A 13,913-nucleotide genomic window follows, 5' to 3' on the forward strand; every position below is an offset into this window, starting at 1 on the left:
GTGTTCCAAAGCTTGTCAGAAACTCTAAAGCAAATCAAGCGCAGCTCAATGCCTTTGGGAAAATCACCAAACAACTCTGAGCTTATGTTTCTTGTCTTTCAAATGGGGGTAACACTTTGCCCTTTCAGGATGGTTGTGAAGATCAAAGAAATGTAAATAAATCACCTTTTTTGAGGTCCTGGTAATTATTAATTGTTAGCTATTGTTATTATTATATTGGACTAGTCTGAACTTCCCTTAGCATAATTTAAGTACTACTGCAATGCAATTTTTGGGGCCATTCTGATTACTGTAATATAAACTCTTAATAACTAAGGATTACTCAAAGCCATTGCTGAAGGAGGATAAGGAATCAAAATGATGAAAACAACTATCAGGGTTCATTTTTAGCTTCCATTTACACATAACCTGATATGGTGTCTGACTTTTATGTACTCTCCAATTTGGGAGAGCTGGCTTATGAACTATGAAGCGAATGAATGACAATGATGAGAATAGAAGAAGTAGAATCCATGTCTCATCAATCTGTTGTAAGAGTTCTGAGTTCATCAATAATTCACTAATTTATTCAGTAAACACTTATTGAGCCTCTATTCTGCGAAAGGTAGTGTTCTCTGTATGGAGGGTTAACAACACTGAGTCCAATAGACATGGCCCCTGACCCTATGGAACTTATGCAAACAGAGGAAGCCAGTGATGAACAAACAGAAGCCACAGATCCTACCAGGTGGCACTCAGTGCTCAGGTGAAGAGTAAAACACAGTACGTGGTGAGAAAGTCAAAAGGAGTGTGGGTTTTAGTTGGCACACAGTAATTCAGATTAGACAGGAGAGCCATAGGAAGAAAATGTCATTAGGTGACACTAGAACAAAGACCTTAGTGATATAAGTCATGCGAATGTCTGGGGGGATAGCAATCCAGGCAGGGAGCAGTCATGGCAAAGGCAGAGAGGGAGGGGAAGTGCAGACGGTGTGTAAGGAATCGTCAGAAAGGCCAGTGTTGCTGAATCAGACTAAGGAAAGGGAGTTGAGGGGAAGCTGGAGAGAGAGGCAGCATCTAGAGCCCTTAGAGCCTTCGTAGGGCAAAGGAGAAAAGGAAAGATACACGCATCTGAATGCAGAGCTCCAAAGAATAGCAAGAAGAGATAAGAAAGCCTTTCTCAGCAATCAATAGAAAGAAATAGAGGAAAGCAATAGAATGGGAAAGACTAGAGATCTCTTCAAGAAAATTAGAGATACCAAGGGAACATTTCATGCAAAGATGGGCTCAATAAAGGACAGAAATGGTATGGACCTAACAGAAGCAGAAGATATTAAGAAGAGGTGGCAAGAATACACAGAAGAACTGTACAAAAAAGAGCTTCATGACCCAGATAATCATGATGGTGTGATCACTCACCTAGAGCCAGACATCCTGGAATGTGAATTCAAGTGGGCCTTAGGAAGCATCACTATGAACAAAGCTACTGGAGGTGGTAGAATTCCAGTGGAGCTGTTTCAAATCCTGAAAGATGATGCTGTGAAAGTGCTGCACTTAAATATGCCAGCAAATTTGGAAAACTCAGCAGTGGCCACAGGACTAGAAAAGGTCAGTTTTCATTCCAATCCCTAAGAAAGGCAATGCCAAAGAATGCTCAAACTACTGCACAATTGCATTCATCTCACATGCTAGTAGAGTAATGCTCAAAATTCTGCAAGCCAGGCGTCAGCAATACGTGAACTGTGAACTTCCTGATGTTCAAGCTGGTTTTAGAAAAGGCAGAGGAACCAGAGATCAAATTGCCAACATCTGCTGGATCATCAAAAAAGCAAGAGAGTTCCAAAAAAAAAAAAAATCTATTTCTGCCTTATTGACTATGCCAAAGCCTTTGACTGTGTGGACCACAATAAACTGTGGAAAATTTTGAGAGATGGGAATACCAGACCACCTGACCTGCCTCTTGAGAAGCCTATAGGCAGGTCAGGAAGCAACAGTTAGAACTGGACATGGAACAACAGACTGGTTCCAAATAGGAAAAGGAGTACATCAAGGCTGTATATTGTTACCCTGCTTATTTAACTTATATGCAGAGTACATCATGAGAAACACTAGGCTGGAAGAAGCACAAGCTGGAAGGAAGATTGCCGGGAGAAATATCAATAACCTCAGATATGCAGATGACACTACCCTTATGGTAGAAAGTGAAGAGGAACTAAAAAGCCTCTTGATGAAAGTAAAAGAGGAGAGTGAAAAAGTTGGCTTAAAGCTCAACATTCAGAAAACTAAGATCATAGCATCTGGTCCCATCACTTCATGGCAGATAGATGGGGAAAGAGTGGAAACAGTGTCCGACTTTATTTTTTGGGGCTCCAAAATCACTGCAGATGGTGATTGCAGCCATGAAATTAAAAGACACTTACTCCTTGGAAGGAAAGTTATGACCACCCTAGACAGCATATTAAAAAGCAGAGACATTACTTTGCCAAGAAAGATCCATCTAGTCAAGGCTATAGTTTTTCCTGTGGTCATGTATGGATGTGAGAGTTGGACTGTGAAGAAAGCTGAGCTCTGAAGAATTGATGCTTTTGAACTGTGGTGTTGGAGAAGACTCTTGAGAGTCCCTTGGACGGCAAGGAGATCCAACCAGTCCATCCTAAAGGAGATCAGTCCTGGGTGTTCATTGGAAGGACTGATGCTGAAGCTGAAACCCCAATACTTTGGCCACCTGATGCGAAGAGTTGACTCATTGGAAAAGACCCTGATGTTGGGAGGGATTGGGTGCAGGAGAAGAAGGGGATGACAGAGGATGAGATGGCTGGATGGCATCACCGACTTGATGGACATAAGTTTGGGTGAACTCCGGGAGTTGGTGATGAACCGGGGGGCCTGGCGTGCTGTGATTCATGGGGTTGCAAAGAGTCAGACACGACTGAGCAACTAAACAGAACTGAGGGCCACACCTTAGAAGTCACAATAAGGACTTTGGATTCCATTGTAAATAGTGTTGGGAGCTATGACAGGGTTTTTCATCAAGGACACATGCTGATTCTAAACAAATAAAGGCCATTCTGTGCTAAGCCAGTGAGGTGTGGGGGCAAGGCTGGAAACAGGGAGGTTACCCACTGCAGTCATCCAGGGCTAGCAGATGACAGCAGATTAGGTTCAAATGTCAGCAGTCGAGGTGGCGGCATATTTTATGGATCAGTTGAGTGTGGCATGTGGTGCTGGTAGACAATAAGGGAGTGAAAGATGATGCCACGTGTTTGGCCCAAGCATCCAGGTGAATGGCACCTGAGAGGAGAAATGGGATGTGGAGAAGATTCAAGAGTTCTTTTGTCTATGATACATTTTAGAAGTTTACTTCATGACTTCAGTGCTATACCAAGAACGAAGTCACTGACATGAGTCTAGATAGGAATTGTGAATCAATGTCTATGTGGTGTTCCACAGCTGAGACTTGAAATCAACAAGCGGTTGAGTGCAGATAGAGTGAGTGGAGAAGAGATCTGAGCACTGAGGCTTGGGATGCACCAAAATCTTGAGGAGGGTGGGTGGGCTTCTGCAATAAAGGAGATTTACTTACAGGAGGGATCAGTAAAATAAGGGACAAGTTAAGAGAAAGTGCACCCTGGGAGCCAAGTAGAGACAGTGTCTCTGAAAGGAAGGACGGATCGACTCTGTCAAATGTACTGAGCTTAAGAAAGGAAAAGACCAAGAATTAAGCTTTGCATTTGGCCAATTCGACATGACCTTGCTAAGAACAGACATAGGGCAGTGGTGGGTGTGGTAGTCTGGGGAAAACTGAGAGGAGAACGAGCTGATACAAGGAGCCTAGAAGACTTCTGTGGGATTGTGTTCTAGAGGGAGAAGAAAATGGGGCAAACTTAGAGAAGTTTCTGGTATCAGAGGAAGGTTTTCTAAATACTGGAAGAAGTTGCAGCATTTACATGCTTTGTGGGATGATCCAGAAGAGATCGAGGGAGATGATAATGTAGGCGAAAGAAGAATAATTAATCACCAGGTCCTTGTATGTGAGTCAGAGAAAGGTGAAACAGGGTATATGCCAAGTGAGTTGAGAGCCAGTGGACATGGGCTGTGGAATAGAGCAAGGACAGCCCACCACTGTGCAGAAGTGAACAAAGACCCAGGCTGCAGATACAGAGATCAGTAGCTCTGGTGATGGGAACACAGCAAAGATCTCTTCTGATGGTGTCCATTTTCCAGTGAGCAAAATAAAAGCAAATGCATCCACCCAGTGCCAAAGTATAAAGATGAACTGGGTGCTTGAACAAAGGGGAAAGAATGGTACGAAGTAGTTTTTTCAGGCGTGGAAAGGGGACATACCTAGGAAATGCAAGAAGATGGCTGGCTGTCCACAGCCAGATACTCAGTAACTTAACTATAAATCTTTGGCTTGAGGGACATTTGTTGTTAAAGACTTTTAAAGTGATATTTTATCTTTGAACACAGTTATAATAATGATGATTTCTTATTTGATATGTATTCTTTCATTGATGTATAAAAATGCACACATATCAAAAGAGCTTGGGCATAAAATATTGTGCAGATTTCATATAATGTATAACATAAAACCACACCCCTCGTTTGGTTGTTTTTTTTGTCTAATTTTTCTGTCAAGGAGTATAATATCACTGATGATCCAAATTCTGAAGAAGACAGCTCTGATAAGTCATCAGCATGAAAAATTATTAGAGTTTTAAATATTTACACCAAAATATCCTTCAAGTGTTAGGAACTGCTTTACAGTGCTGTCAGGGAAGGAAAAAATGCCCAGAAGATGCTCCATAATAATAATAATAATAATGTATCGTGGATTCTCTTTTGAGTGATAACAAGAAAATGTGCTCCATTAAATTGGTCACACTCTGATTATATAGAATCCCCAAATATTTCCTAACAAAGTGATCATCTTGAATTATTGACATAGAACTATTCATTCTACCTGCTTTCAGTAACACTGAGTGCTGGAAACCTTTTTTTCTCCTCTGGTTAACCCCTTTTATCCTAGGCCTATTCCTCTGAGGGTCCTTAGCATCAAAGCAATAACTGGGAACCAGCCATAATTCCCTTCCTGGTTTCTTAACACAAGAGCCGTGTATCTATCAGCTTGATATATTGTCTCCAAGATGCTATGTTGCTCAAAAAGCTTCTCTCAAGTTTAATATGACCCTCACGAGGCAAGCACTCCACAGACAACCTCCTGAATCAACACATCTTGTCCAGTAAATACTAATTCTGCACGGCAACTGGATAAGAGAGCTAGCCCAATCTATAAATTTAAGCAAAAGCGTTCTTAGTAAAATTTCAAATTCAACCTCTTTTGGAAGGCAAAATGCATACAGAACATGAAGCAATAAATTAAATCACAGACTGGACTAGCTTGGTTGGTATAATCTTTTGAACGTCTGATTTTATTAAACTTTTAAATGATGTACATGTGTAAATGCCCCCTTTAACAAACAAAATGCCCCAAACATTTGCTCCATACAGATTTATAGAACTCTTGAGGAGGAGCTCTGAAAAGCAGAACCAGAAGCTTTATTTTCACATGTCCAGTGACTGCTGAAGCTATAGTGACCCACCCAAAGAGGAAACCTGTGGGGAGAAAACAAATTCAATGGGCTTCGCAGGGGCACCAATGTCTCAGGATAGTCCACCGACTGGTTACCCCTACAGTATGACTTTGGGGTATATGTGTATACATTTCAAATGCTGGAAATACAGATTCTACATTAAGATGTCAAAGAAGTCTACAGTATTTGGTATTAAATTCAAACCTGTAATAAAAGATACTGAATGCCACTCTGCACACGGTTCTCTGCTGAGAGCAGGGAAAGGCAGAATAAATAGAAAGGGAGTTTAGAGCACCAAATACTTACGTAAAAGACAGACATGACTCAAACAGCACAGAATGTGCACCTAAAAGAGGGGTAAGTGCTTTAGGAGCTTTAGAATTAGAAGTTCACAACCAAATATGCGCAGGACCTTGGGCTTCAGAGGAACAGACAGGGTCACAGGGCTTTGTTAGGCAGTCACGTGGAGCCATTTTGTCCTCAGGCTAATTCCAGGGCCCAAGACTTGCACCATCTCTGCCCACGCTCACTCCAAGCAGATGTCATGCTTCCTAGTAGTTTCACTTGAAATCTGACTTCATCCCAGCCCAAACTACTTTCTGATTTCAAAGACTTGATTGTTGGCATCCTCATTTAGGTCTCCCTGTTAGCATGAGGGAAACCATGGCCTTTCATCTCTATGCGTCCTGTTGCGTTGCTGAATAGCCTGGCACATAGTCAAAATCCTCAGAGTACACATTTTCCTCTCATTTTCTGAAATAGCTACATATGAGCAAGGATTTTAAATTCTAGTTTCCAGAATGGAAAATTAAAGTTCAGACACATCTATTGAGTCGTTGAGTCATAAACAAATTGAAAACAGAAGGCAAGACTCCATTTCCAGTCACTAAACCATATGTCATTAAAAAAGATATTAATTATGAGGAATATGCAGATGTGCTAACAAATGGACAGTCAACCTTGAGCACAAGGATGTACAAATAGAGCAGCATTAAACAGTGACAAGTAGGTTAAACCAGATTTAATGTTCGCCAAAGAGTCTCTCGTAAGAGCTAACTTTTGGAACACATACTGTGTGCCAGGCTCTTTAACACAATTATTTCTAATCCTTGGAATTACATGATGAAATTGTAGCATTATCTCTCTAAAGTATAGATAAAGCATCTGAGGCTCACAGGTTTCATATTTTATCTCAAATCACGAAACTGGTTACTGGCAGTGTGAGGATTTAAACAGGGACTGGTTAAGTTCAAGGACAGTGCTCTTAATTTTACACCACAAAACAGCCTGTTCTAGTAGGTGATTTATAATAGAGAATAAATATTGAACACATTAAGTAAATATGAAAGAAAACCATTTACAATATTAAATAGATTAGTTTTTGTAAAGATCAGATTTACTTTCTGTCCAAGTCATATTCTTAATACTTTTCTGGTCTTCTTTATCACAGCATCTCCTTATTACCTACAAGGAACCTCACATAGAACTGCTAGTACAAATCTGCTAGTTCTCAAGAATGAGTTAAAGCCAGAAATTCAGTAAAATGCAACACAGAGAGGTCTTACATTAGTACAAGAACTAAATTTTTAAATATTATGTGTTATCTACAGGTAGGTCATGGAAGTGACCACAGAATGGTCAACGCATTTTAAATTTGGAGGACAACTAACTATGAAGTCTAACTTTCTATTAAATAAAGGATTCTTGCCTAAAACATCCCAGAAAAGTGGTATTCAAGTGCCCGTCTATTCATTACCAGTTATAGGAAAATAGTTGCTTCCTAAGCTGCCCCATTACATTATTACTCTTGTTGGTTAGCTGTTTCTGAGATAGGGAGCCTGTGTATTCAGTCACATCAAACTCTCTGCAACCTCGTGGACAGTAGCCTGCCAGTAATCCTCTATCCATGGGATTCTCCAGGCAAGAATACTGGAGTGGGCTGCCGTTTCATCTTCTAGGGGATCTTCCTGACCCAGGGATTGAACCCACGTCTTCTGTGTACCCTGCATTGGTAGGTGGGTTTCTGTTTTTTTTTTTTTTTTTTTTTTTTACTACTTTACTAGTGCCACCTGGGAAGACCCTGAGGTAGAGCTAAAAATATATTATTTCTACAAAACTTATGGTGAATATACTCTTTTGTCTATATCAGGACCTTCTGAGAATAAAACAGGGTACTATAAATAACCAACATGGATGCACTGAGCTGGAGCAGGCTTGAAACAGGGACAACCTTGGGCAATGGGTACATGTGGTTGTTCCTGCTAACCACACTGAACTCTTAGGGACCTTCTCTATGAGTCCCTGAGAAAAAGCTGGTATTACCATTAGGGACAGAACTTCAGGCATTTTTAACCAGTAGTCCTCTTTTCCCCCATAGTACACAAAAGTAATGGTAATATAAACTATTTGAGAACAGAGATCTGTTTTTCATTTTTGTTGGTAAACTTTCGAGTGCTTAACAAGCCCGTCTGTGTGTGCTCAGTCGTGTCTGACTCTTTCAACCCCATGGACTGTAGCTCTCGGGGCTCCCTCATCCCTGGAATTTTCCAGGAAGGAATACTGGAGTGGGTTGCCATTTATTGCTCACCAAAAATGATTAAAGAAAATGATTAGTTCTTGCAGAACTAAACATGACCCCTTTTAAAAGCATGTATTTTTCTAACTATAAAATATGTTCATGATAGAACATTTGAAAATTACCAAACAAAGAAAATGACGCTATCCATACTGATACTACCCAGAAATGGCCACTTTTATACTATTGAAGATTCCTGTCTTTCTTCTTATTCCACATATAATTAAAAAGCATTATGCTCAATGTTTCTAATATGTTATTTTGTAAACTTTGTTTATAATATATAGTGAAAATTTCTATGCCATTAAATAGTTTTAGTAACATAATGTTTCAAAATAACTGCATATAGTATTTCTACAAATGTAGAACATTCACTTAAAGCTGGTGTTGTAGAACAACATCATTTTTGATATTATAAATAATATTCCAAGTATCCTAATAAATGTACCTTTAGTTTTGCTTTTCAGAATTATTGTGTCAATAGGGACGAATGGTACTACCATTTCAGATATAAGCTGACAAACTGCTTTCCAGAAACTTGTATTTATTTACTCCTATAGTAATGGACTGTAATAATGCTGAGCACCAAAGAATTGATGCTTTTGAACTGCGATATTGGAGAAGACTCTTGAGAGTCCCTTGGCCTGCAAGGAGATCCAACCAGTCCATCCTAAAGAAGATCAGTCCTGAGTGTTCATTGGAAGGACTGATGCTGAAGCTGAAACTCCAATACTTTGGCCACCTCATGCAAAGAGTTGACTCATTGGAAAAGACTCTGATGCTGGGAGGGATTGAGGGCAGGAGGAGAAGGGGACAACAGAGGATGAGACGGCTGGATGGCATCACCGACTCGATGGACATGAGTTTGGGAGGATTCTGGGAGTTGGTGATGGACAGGGAGGCCTGGCATGCTGCAGTTCATGGCGTCGCAAACAGTCAGACACAACTGAGTGACTGAGCTTAACTGAACTGATAGTAAGGCATGAATGATTCATTTCCCAGTATCTCCAACAGAATGAATATTTCACATATGTGTATATTTAAGTATGACTGTATATACAATACATAATAATGCAAGTATGTAGCATTAGAAACATTAGTATGCAATTAAATATATGCAAGTGTATATTAAAAATAGACATTTAATATTTTTATACAATATACTGTATAAGTATATAAAATATATAAATTTAACATTATTTTACATAGTTATTATGTAAGATAGGACATGAAAAAAAAGTGATAGTTGCTCAGTCGTGTCCAACTCTTTGTGACCTCATGGGCTATAACCTGCCAGGCTACTCTGTCTGTGAGATTTCCTAGGCAAGAATATTGGGATGGGTTGCCATTTCCTTCTCTAGGGATCTGCCTGACCCGGGAATCAAACCTGGGTCTCTTGCATTGCAGGTGGATTCTTTACCATCTGAGATACCAGGGAAGAAGTTACATATAATTTATATAAAGAAATAAAAATTGACAAATGTCTACTTATAAGCCAGGCAGTATCCTATGCTCTGGAAATACATTAAGTTAAATTAGTTAAATCAGTTTTTTTAAGGAGAGAGAGACAAAAGACACAAAAAAGAAATGATTCTATTTTCCCCCCACTTTTTATGAATAGTTCTTTTCCCTCCCCCAGCTTCATCGAGGTATAATTGACAAGTAAAATTGTATATTTAAAGCGTAACGATGTGATGATTTCATAGATGTATACATTGTGAAGTGATTATCACAAACGAGTTAATTAACACACCCGTCACTTCACAGTTACCTTTTGTGTGTGTATGTGATGAAAACATTTTAGTAACCAAGAAATATTTCTAATATAAGGGATTGGGAGTGCTGAGGGAGGAGGCGGGGGAAAAGCTGACATTTTATGTATGGTAGTGGGGGAGACTGTATTTGAGCAGGGATTTGCAAACAACTGGGGGACACACATCTCAGGCAGCCCCAAGATAAGGGCAAGCTGGGCCTGAGCCTTGAAGGCATTGTGGCTTGAGCCCAGCAATCAAGGCAGAAGCTGGTAGGAAATGAATGAATTCAATAATAGAGGTGGGGGTGCAGAGGGAGAAAGAGGGATGGCAAGCCTGAATACTAAATTTCAGGTCAGAATGACTGTCTGAGATTTTTCTGAGATGGGTCTATTGGATAGCTGTGTTTAATACACACTGCATTCATCTGACTGTATAGCCAGACCATGAATTTTAAAAGTGTTGAGTATTATAATGTTTTTACAGTTCCTTGTGATTGCTCTAAGTGCCAAGCTGGGACTCAAACATGGGTATTTTGGTTTGAAACTCCATCCGTGTTCCTGTTTACCATGCAGCCTCCTGAGAACCCACTTACTGGTTCATGGATAGTGCCTTCTTGCTGTGTCTTCACATGGTGGAAGGGGGCTCTTTTAGACCTCTTTTACAAGGGTATGATCTGGTTTTTGAGGCCTCACCTTTATGACCTTCCAAGGTCCCACCTCCTAATACCATCACATTGGGTGTAATGTTTCAACATACAGATTTGGGGAAGCCACAAATATTCAGACCATAGCAGATAAGCCACTTGCACAAGAGCATACAGCTAATAAGTGGTTAAACTGCTGTTTGAATCTAGCAACCTGCTTCCAAAACCCAAACTCCTATCACTTTTAGCAATGCCTTTTGAAGTGACTATCTAAGCCAGAACCTTGCCCCTCCTCACAGGCACAGAGCGGGTTTTGCCTCCTTTTCCTGCCTCTTCCCCACCTGTCCCCAGGCATCCAAATAACCAGCTTTGAGTGTGGACACTGCTTTGCAGAGTGAGAAATCTTATAGCTAGGAGGTTTTAAATGAAGACATTTTTGAAGCTTATTTATTAAAAAAAAATTATGTCATTCTAATCTTGAGGATGCTTATTTGGGGGTAGAGATTTGGAAAAATAACCTTTTTTTAGTCTGTCTCAGATTCTCAGATTTTTAAAAAATTTTCCTCTCTTTTCAAGGCAACTTTAGCTGTGAAAGCTCCCAGAAAGGTCTCCAGGGAAAAATAGCAAAACAAGATGCTTAGCAAGGGCTGCAGGTTTTATGGATCCAAGTTAAAGAAATGATGACATTTTCTCAAGGTTGTCACTGGGGTTATAGAAAGTATTTAGGACAAAAGCCTTGACTAAAAAGCATGTGCATAAAATAAAAATTTTGTTAAAAATTGTATCAATTACTTCTCAACCCAGGGATGAAATAATGGAGTACTTTGTTGAATAAAACCCAAAGATGATATAACATTTACTTTTGGTCTCTCACCGACTCTTGTGGACCTACATTTCTGAGAGAAACCTAAAACCCCACCAGAACATTTTATCGGTGTAAGACTACCTCAATCAAAATTGGTGCAAATATTTGTCAAAAGTAATACAAAACCCACTTGGCAGATCTCACCCTGGCTCTAGTTATGGTTCTTTATGAAATAAAAAACTAACCTCATGTTCACTAAGAATGCTTTAATTAGAATGGAAAGGAAGCAGAAATATTCCCAACTACAGTTTATAATAAGAATAATACAGAAAGGGGTGGCAGGGGTGAGGCAAGGGCACCAGAATGAAAAGACTCCACTGAATACTAATTGCTCTTGACCATTTTGAGAAATGGAAGATTCCGCTTCACATTAGCATCCACAGGACCAAAGCAACATACTTCTACCTTCGTTTCCCTTTGTGCTTAAGACATAAGAGTGGCCTAAAATTACTCTGCAAGACAGTTTCAGTGAATTTGTGAACCAGGAAACAGACAGACAGAAGTTATCCTCTGCTAATTTTGAAATACTCCAAAGCTGGGAATGCTATAGTTCATTCAGAGAAAAATATAGATTTTGAATTTCATTAGACACAGTATTTGTTCTGGTAGGAGTGGAACTGTCACTTTGTCAGACTAATTAGGGGCCCTAAAGTTGGTGGTCATAATGTCCAGAAGAATTTTTTTTTTTTTTTTTGGTTACTTCTCAAGCTACCAACCAGAGCATTTCTTTTTTCTTGCAGAGATATCCTAGATTCAGACACTCTATTTAAACCTTTGCTTTTGACATTTGAGTTCATCTTAGTATTCCTACTAGTATTTCCTAGTCTTTCTATTATTTTGAATACCATCATATTCACCCAAATTAGTTTCCAGACAGCATAGAGTAAGTCCTTTTTCCTTGAGAATCTGATTATTTGAGCCTGTTAATGTAGAATATATCTTCAAATGGAAAAATAATGTAAAGTACACACAGAAATATTAGCGGACTAAGTCTACCTTTAGTTAAAATATTACTTTATTTTAAATAACTCTTTTAAAAAGTTCCCCTTTATAAACTTAAATTAGGTACACTTAGCAAGGTTAATAAGCAATTTAGCAATGAGTAAATTCAATCTAGGTCAAAGCCACTCTCTTTAGACAAGGTGCACCAAACGTTCCTTTATTGAGTGTCTAAGAACCACAGTAGAAGAAACAAAGACAAAACTTAGGTAGTTAAACTACTGTATTTAAGAATCAGACTCTTTCTTATGGTACTACTGAACCTACTTGTTCTTGTGGGACAGAATCAAGAACCAAGAAACAAAGGAATCTTTGATTAATTGACAAAATTTTAGTCATTTAATGATCAAAGAACCAGAGAGGATTGGTTATAAAAGTCATCTTAACAATGGAATTGGATTTAATATTCATGCTGATTAATTACTCAAGTAATAATCATATCTAGCCTTAAGACACTCAGATTATATATTGGTATCCCTTGCCTGAATAAGTCATTAATTTATCAATCTCTACGAGTGAAAATAAAACAATAGTCATCAGAGGAATAAAAAAATGCTTTAAAAGATCTAAGAACAGATTTCAGCTCTTAAATAGTAGAATTAGAACCCAGAATTTGAAATAATAGAATGATGCTCATTTGACCAAAAAAAAATCTATAATCAGACTATTAGTGAGTTCTTTGTTTCAAGTAATTTAGCCACTGTGCTGTGCTATACTTAGTTGCTCATCCATATCCAACTCTTTGTGACCCCATGGACTTTAGCCAGCCAGATTCCTCTGTCCATGGGGATTCTCCAGGCAAGAATACTGGAGTGGGTTGCCATGCCTTCCACCGGGGGAATCTTCCCAACCTAGGGATCAAACCCAGGTCTCCGGCATTGCAGGTGGATTCTTTACTGTCTGAGCCACCAGGGAAGTCCAATTTTGCCACACAAGTACTAATTGTGTAGCACTCGTATCAGAAGTATATGGAATTAATACCAAGGAATTTTTTCAGTTTTAGGTTTATGTACCTGGGAAATTCAGAAGTAGAAAATACATGTATTAATATTAATAACCTTACTTTAATGTGTATGTAGCACAAATTACAATACCTCTTTTTGAAGACTAGCATGGTAATCAAAACATAGCTTTGCCCGGAAGAAGAAAGCATAGATCACCCCCAATTCCCAAGAATCTTCAATTAGTAATTTCAAAAATGATTATCAAGTATATTACATAAACATGACAGGATCTTCATCTTAAAAATTTAATCCAAATGCTTCCTGTACTTCAGAAATCAGTAGCCATTAAAAAGCAAGATGCTAGTCTGTTGCTATCCAATCTTGTCATATATGTTGGGAGGCTATACCTTTGCAAATAATACACAGTTATTATGTGACCAGCACTGTGCTACGTTCTTTGCGTTCATTTATCATACATAATTTCCTCCGCGTCAAACTCATGAGGTACTTACTACCATTTCTTCCACTTTATGGAAAGAAAAGAAAGAGGCAAAATATGT

At 39.0% G+C, this 13,913-nt stretch overlaps 1 protein-coding gene across 1 annotated transcript in view; it reads right to left on the minus strand.

Moving 5' to 3' along the window:
* Positions 1-13,913, minus strand: part of USH2A (usherin) — a 935,662-nt gene that overhangs the window by 330,184 nt on the left and 591,565 nt on the right. The window lies entirely within an intron of this gene.

The sequence above is a fragment of the Capra hircus genome, chromosome 16 (assembly GCF_001704415.2).
Source record: "Capra hircus breed San Clemente chromosome 16, ASM170441v1, whole genome shotgun sequence".
Lineage (NCBI taxonomy): Eukaryota > Metazoa > Chordata > Mammalia > Artiodactyla > Bovidae > Capra > Capra hircus.